Source organism: Helianthus annuus, chromosome 16 (genome assembly GCF_002127325.2).
Source record: "Helianthus annuus cultivar XRQ/B chromosome 16, HanXRQr2.0-SUNRISE, whole genome shotgun sequence".
Classification (NCBI taxonomy): Eukaryota; Viridiplantae; Streptophyta; class Magnoliopsida; order Asterales; family Asteraceae; genus Helianthus; species Helianthus annuus.
Window position 1 is genome coordinate 17,565,293 of NC_035448.2, and position 6,986 is coordinate 17,572,278.

Consider the following 6,986-nt stretch of genomic DNA (forward strand, 5'->3'; position numbering starts at 1 on the left):
AGTACCTGGTAGAAGGGCCTGAGGAAGGACCCTGTGAAAGGATCTGAGGAAGGGGCCAGGGGAAGGGACCCCGCGAAAGGACCTGGGGAAGGACCAGGTGGAAGGGCCTGAGGAAGGACCCTGTGATAAGACCTGAGGAAGGACCTGGTGGAAGGGACTAAGGAAGGACCCTGATATGCAACACTGAACTGGAGCTGGTATGATACAACACCATCATTACATGGCACCTATTAATATTATCGACGTCCTCATATCAAGTGGTTGATCAGAAATATGGGCTCTATATTTCTCATGGACATTGTTCACCCGAGTTTTTTGCTAAACCTGTGGTTATTCTCGTTAAACAAGAATCACAACCGAACGTCTAGACGGACGGGCTCAAGGACAACTTATTCTATAAGTTCAGTATTATCAACCACGCTTGACAACACTGAACTGGGAAGCTAGCATGGTATAACACCATTGAGTTCTACATTGAAGACTTCTAGAAAGAATCTTTATTTTTGTATTGCCTCCTGCAGAAGGGATGAAGCCCCCTCCATAAGTTCTCATGTTCAAAGATCTCTACAATAAGGGGGGAGGAGGGGGAAGGGGCATGGACTGCCTTATTAATTCCTCCCTTGAAGATAGGGAAAAGCCTGGGTTGTGTATTTGGCTCCTTCCTTGAAAGAAAAAGAATACGTGGACTACATTATTCATCCTCCACTTGAAGACAGGGAAAAGTCTGGGCTGTGTATTTGGCTCTTTCTCTGAAGGAAAAAGAATACATGGACTAGATTATTCATCCTCCACTTGAAGACAGGGAAAAGCCTGGGTTATGTATTTGGCTCCTTCTCAGAAGAAAGAAGAATCATTGGACCACATTGTTAGTCCTTAAAGGAAAACCAGACATTGCTTCCTTGAAGACGGAAGAATCATTGGACTATGTTATTAGTCCTTAAGGAAAAACCAGACACTCCCTCTTTGAAGATGGAAGACTCCTTGGACTACGCTATTAGTCCTTAAGGAAAACCTGGACGGTCCTTCCTTGAAGGTTGAAGAATCCTTAGACTGCATTATTAGTCCCCCTTTTGAAGAAGGAAAGAACCTGAGCATGACATCGAGTTCCTTCCTTGAAGGGAGGAAGTACCCCCCCCCCCCTCTACGAGCCGCTAATTCAGTTTCTTCCATGAAGAAAAAATAATTCACGAGATAAGTTCCCTCCATCAGCTCCCATCTCAGAAGATTCTACAGGGAAAAAGAAAGAGAGGAAAATCTTAATAAGTATACCTTCGCTTTAAGGGGAAAGTGAAGTCCTTCTACAGTCTTTCGTGTTCAAGAAACCCTTGTCTCCTTGAACAAAACGATATCCTCTCCTAAAGGCTAAAGCATTTCGAAAGTCCCTTCCATCAACAAGAAAATCCCTTCTCTTGTGGATAAGGTACCTCAGCAGTCGCTTCCAAGAATAGGAACGTACACTTTCCATGGAATTAAGTCCAGGAAAAGTTCCTTCCAAGAATATGAAGAATATCCCATTCTCTGGGATCTAAACAGGAACATATCCCTCCCTCAGGATTCAGTCTTAAAGAAACTCCATCCAAGAATAGGAAGGAACATATCCCTGGGGATTAAGTCTTGAAGAAGCCACTTTCGAAAAAATTAAGATATCCCATCCTATGTGATTAGGGGTCTCATAAGTCTCTTCAACGAACAGGAATGTATCCCCGCCATTGAATTAAGACGTGAAAAAGTTCCTTCCAAGAATAGGGAGAAATATCCTTCTATGAAATTGAGTATTACAAAATTTCCTTCCACGAACAGGAACAAGTTTCTCCCAAGAAAAGGAAGGTATCCCATCCCGTGGGATTAAGTATTTCAGAAGTCTCTTAAGCGAATACAAGTGCACCCTGCTACGGGATCAAGTATTGGTGAAGTTCCTTCTAAGAACGGGAAAATACCCCCGTCCCTGAGATTTGATATCTGAGAAAACTCCTCCTTGGGATTTCGCACCCGAACAACTTATTCGAAAAAAAAGAGGGGGGGGGGAGAGCCCCCATGACAAAGGACTTCGAATCTGAAGAATCCTTTCCTTGAAAAGAAAAGATATCCGCCACAGGTCCATGTTTTCGAAAGTATCCCTCCAAAGAAGAGGAGCCCCACCTCGGGGTTACATATGCCTGAAGAAGTATCTACAAGAGGAGAGGGTGCACTTTCCATGTGCACCAATTGTTAAAGAATTACAACATCTCTCCAGGGGAGGAAAGAGCCCTTAATAAGGACATTATGACAAGGCTCATTCTACATAACAAGTGTTTTTAAAGGGCTCATAAAACCTCTCCAAAAGGAGAAGATGCCACCCCTTCTCGAAGAACAAAAAACCTGAGCGGTTTAAGGACCTTGCTAATGGGTCAAACACGATCAGTTAGGCAGACGTGTCGGGCGATCTTACAACAAAATGAACATATACATAGGTATACAAACATGTCTCCTTAGTCTAAACAAGGCAAAGCCCGACCGTGGGGCTAGGACTAAGTCGACTACGTCCAAACAAAACGCCGCAGCAGGCATATGAAAACCCAAGTGGCCTGGACGCCATTGGGTAAAAGGTCCATCAAAAGCTTTAACAACTTAAACAAGTTATAAAGCGGACCTATGCAAAGCCTTCACAACTTGAACGAGTTACAAAGCTACTTATACAAAGCTTTAACAACTCAAGCAAGCTACGAAGCAAACTTATACAAAGCTTTAACAACTTAAACGAGTTACAAAGCGAACTATAGAAAGCTTTAACAACTCAAACAAGTTACAAAGCGAACTATAGAAAGCTTTAACAAGTCAAGCAAGTTACGAAGCAAACTTATACAAAGCTTTAACAACTTAAACGAGTTACAAAGCGAACTATAGAAGAGTTTCTCTCCAAAATATTACATTTTTTATGGATAAAAACCATGGATATGCGGTGCTAACTTTCGTTGATCAAAGATAAAAAATAAAAACATTTCAAAATCATGCTGAAAATGTGTTTGGCTCATGAAACATTACCCTAAAGAAACTGTAGTTTTGATTATCTTTGGGATAATAGTGTGTTATGACCAATGTAATAAATGAAAGAGAATTTCTCTCTCACATAAGCTTTTGTCATAGATTATGACATGTGACTTTTCACAAAAAGTTATCAACATACATATTGTACTCTCTGACACATTAAAGACAAAAGTAAAAAAGAGAAGGGCAAAAGAACAGGAATATGGTTCAAGTATAACTTTCTCAGTCAGAGATATGGTTGAGTACCTACATGTATCTCAAAAGTACAAGCACATGCCAACACCTCTAAACATTCAATATAATAAAATATACTTATATGTATACATACCCATGTTTTGAGGAAAATGAAAATAGGAACTTTTTATACGAAAGAAAAGGTACCTTCACACTTTTACAAGTGCCACTTCAATTTTTGTTCATTAAAAAAAACAGAAAAAAAGATGAGTACAGGTCCTTCCACCAGGTCTTTCCCCAGGTCCTTTCGCGGGGTCCCTTCCCCTGGCCCTTTCCTCAGGTCCTTTCATAGGGTCCTTCCTCAGGCCCTTCTACCAGGCCCTTCCACCAGGTCCTTCCTCAGGTCCTATCACAGGGTCCTACCTCAGGCCCTTCCACCAGGTCCTTCCCCAGGTCCTTTCGCGGGGTCCCTTCCCCTAGCCCCTTCCTCAGGTCCTTTCACATGGTCCTTCCTCAGGCCCTTCTACCAGGTCCTTCCACCAGGTCTTTCCTCAGGTCCTTTCACGGGGTCCTTCCTCAGGTCCTTCCACCAGGTCCTTCCTCAGGTCCTATCACAATGTCCTTCTTCAGGCCCTTCCACCAGGTCCTTCCCCAGGTCCTTTCGCGGGGTCCCTTCCTCAGGTCCTTTCACAGGGTCCTTCCTCAGGTCCTTTCACAGGGTCCTTCCTCAGTCCCTTCCACAGGTCCTTCCTCAGGTCCTATCACAGGGTCCTTCCTCAGGCCCTCCACCAGGTCCTTCCCAGTCCTTTCACAGGGTTCTTCCTCAGGCCCTTCTGCCAGGTCCTTTTCTAGATCCTAACACAAAACACTTGTGCAAGACCCTCCTTTGAAGTCTTGCGTTGTGCGCCACTTCAAGACATGGATTTATTATTCCCATTACAACATTTTTAGGGTGCGCAGGCTACCCCCATTAATGAATGATGGTCACACGTCTTCACAAAATAAAATTTGAGGCACAAGTTCTTGTATACAGAGTGTAACTTGTTTAACACATATATTAATCCTGGGTATGACTTGCCTTTTGAAAGCGTTTTCTTGGAAAGTATCGAATTATGAACATGAGCGGCACAAGAAGCTATTGGTCACGACCTACATGATAGGTCGACAAAGGCTAATATTGGGTCGGATGATGTGCAGCCGAGAAACAAGGCATGATCTTTGAAAAGATACTGAAGAACAGCGGCCGCCTTAAACATCCTTAAACAAGGATATAGCTTCGGCTAGGAGAAAAGTGACACAACATTAGTGAAAGTAAGAAAAACCTTTATGCAACATTGAACTGGAGCTGGTACGATACAACACCATCATTACATGGTACCTATTGGATATTTATCGACGTCCTCATATCAAGTGGTTGATCAGAAATTTGGTCTCTATATTTCTCACGGACATTGTTCACCCGAGTTTTTTGCTAAACATGTGGTTATTCTCGTTCAACAAGAATCACAACCGATCGTCTAGACGGACGGGCTCAAGGACAACTTATTTATAAGTTTAGTATTAGCAACCACGCTTGACAACACTGAACTGGGAAGCTAGCATGGTATAACACCATTGAGTTCTATATTGGACACATGTGAAAATCAAGAAATACAAAAAACAAACAACTTGAACCTGCAATCAGTATAAGTTATTTCCTCTTAAGTTGATGTTACCATAGAGAAAGAAAAAAGCAAACCATCAATGGAGGTACGATCTTTTCTCTTGTTTTTCTTCCATACATTATTACCGGCATAGTATCAGATAGCATATCCATTAAACAAACAATTAGAGATGGTGAAACCATTGTTTTAGCTGAAGAATCCTTTGAGCTCGGGTTCTTTTGTCACACCTCGACCGCGTAAAACAACAAACTGCAGCGGAAACGTCGGGGAGTGTCATAACAGAATCATTGTTTCACAACACATGGAATTTAAAGTTTGGTTTTATTAATTAAAATGTTTACATTGTCTTAGTTTAAACAGGAAACGGAACATAATTTAAACTTGTCTTGCTGGATTTTAAGTCACTAAGGCCCAAGTCCGCCTACGTGTGTCACGATCATCATCAAACCTTAGCTCCTGAAACACATGTGAAAATAGGTACGTCAGCATAAAAATGCCTGTGAGATACATAGGTTTTGTTGTTGAAGGATTCATGACTTGTAAGTTAAAAGAAATGTTCAACAAAAGGTAGTCATGAATCTTGTAAAATGTTTTCTTTTATAAAATCATGTGAAAATCAATAAGATAATCAGTTGATATAAAAGAAAGATGTATGGTTAAATAATTAACCAATGAAGATGAATTTGCACAAAACGTGTTATTTGTAAATAGTGTCTTGTGTACAATATGTCATGTCTGTGTATAAATTTATCATCTCTTTGTATAAATGTATCATGTCTTTGTCTTGTCGAAGTGATTTAGATAACGCTACGATATGTAATATCATAAAATCATTTATATATAGGAAGTACCAGCGGCGCATCAACCATGCTTTTATCATATTACACACGCCTCGTTATTTAAAACACTTACCAATTAACCACCAAAAATGTCTTTGTCAAACCAATGTCAAAAGTCGTGTAAAAACAATGTATCATGTCACAATATCGGGTACAATCCATGTTTCGTATAATCAATTGTCTTGCATGGTGAATAAGTGTATTTACTCAAATTGTATGTATAATGTCATGTATATGTATAACCAAATTTCGTTTACAAAACAATGTTTTTGAATAAACGAAAGTTTATGTCAAAAGTTATGTTTTGAAATAATTGCTTTTGTCGATATAAACATTTATAAGGTTTGTTAACGAATACATTCAAGCCTTGTCGTCTGTCAGATAACCCTTATCAAGACAAAGGTTTATCAATGTTTATCTGGTTCTGTCATTCCCCAGATGGATACTTCCAAACCAACTAGGAAGAGGGAATGAGGTTAGCAAACCTATGGTAAACCATACATACTACCGGTCGGCGGGATAAATGTTAATGAATGTATCTAGTCTCGTTTCACATACCAAAATGTCATAATCAATGTGAGCATGTCAGGTAAAATGTCTTTGTAAACCATGTACTAAATAAAGTGTTCATGAAATCAATGTGCTAGATATGTTAAGTCAACATATGAAGCAAAATGGATCCTTGAAATCAATGTGCTAAGCATGCTAAGTCAACATACGAAGCAAAACATAATTAAAATCATGTACTATACATGTACTAGATGAACATAGCAAGTATATGTCATGAAAGCATGAAAGTAACAAGTAGGCACATGTGTATCACCCCAAAATATTTGAAAAATGGTAAAAGAGGGGACTATGTACTTACTTGAGATTGCAAGGGATCCTCGATTAAGTGAACTAACAAGCTCGGGCAATCAAGGAATCAAGTGGCACCTAGTATCGGATCACTATGTTAATAATCGAGACCTAAATCGTGGGATCGGGTAGAACGAGGTCTCGTAAACCAAATGAGTATTGGAACTCATGTGATATGGTTTAACAAAGCCTACATTCTGATTCGAAACCTATCCTAAGTGCTTATGACCCGTTATGACCCGTTAAGATAGTCTACGCTACTTTAACGAGTCATTTGCGCAAAAGCGCATTCGGATAGCCTAACTAGTACTATGACAAGTATTATATGCCCTAACATGTTTAATATTGTTGCATAATCAGTTTAGGTGTTGAAATTTTGGTTACATATGCTTAAAATGAAATTATGCGCAAAAAGGGCATTTTGGTC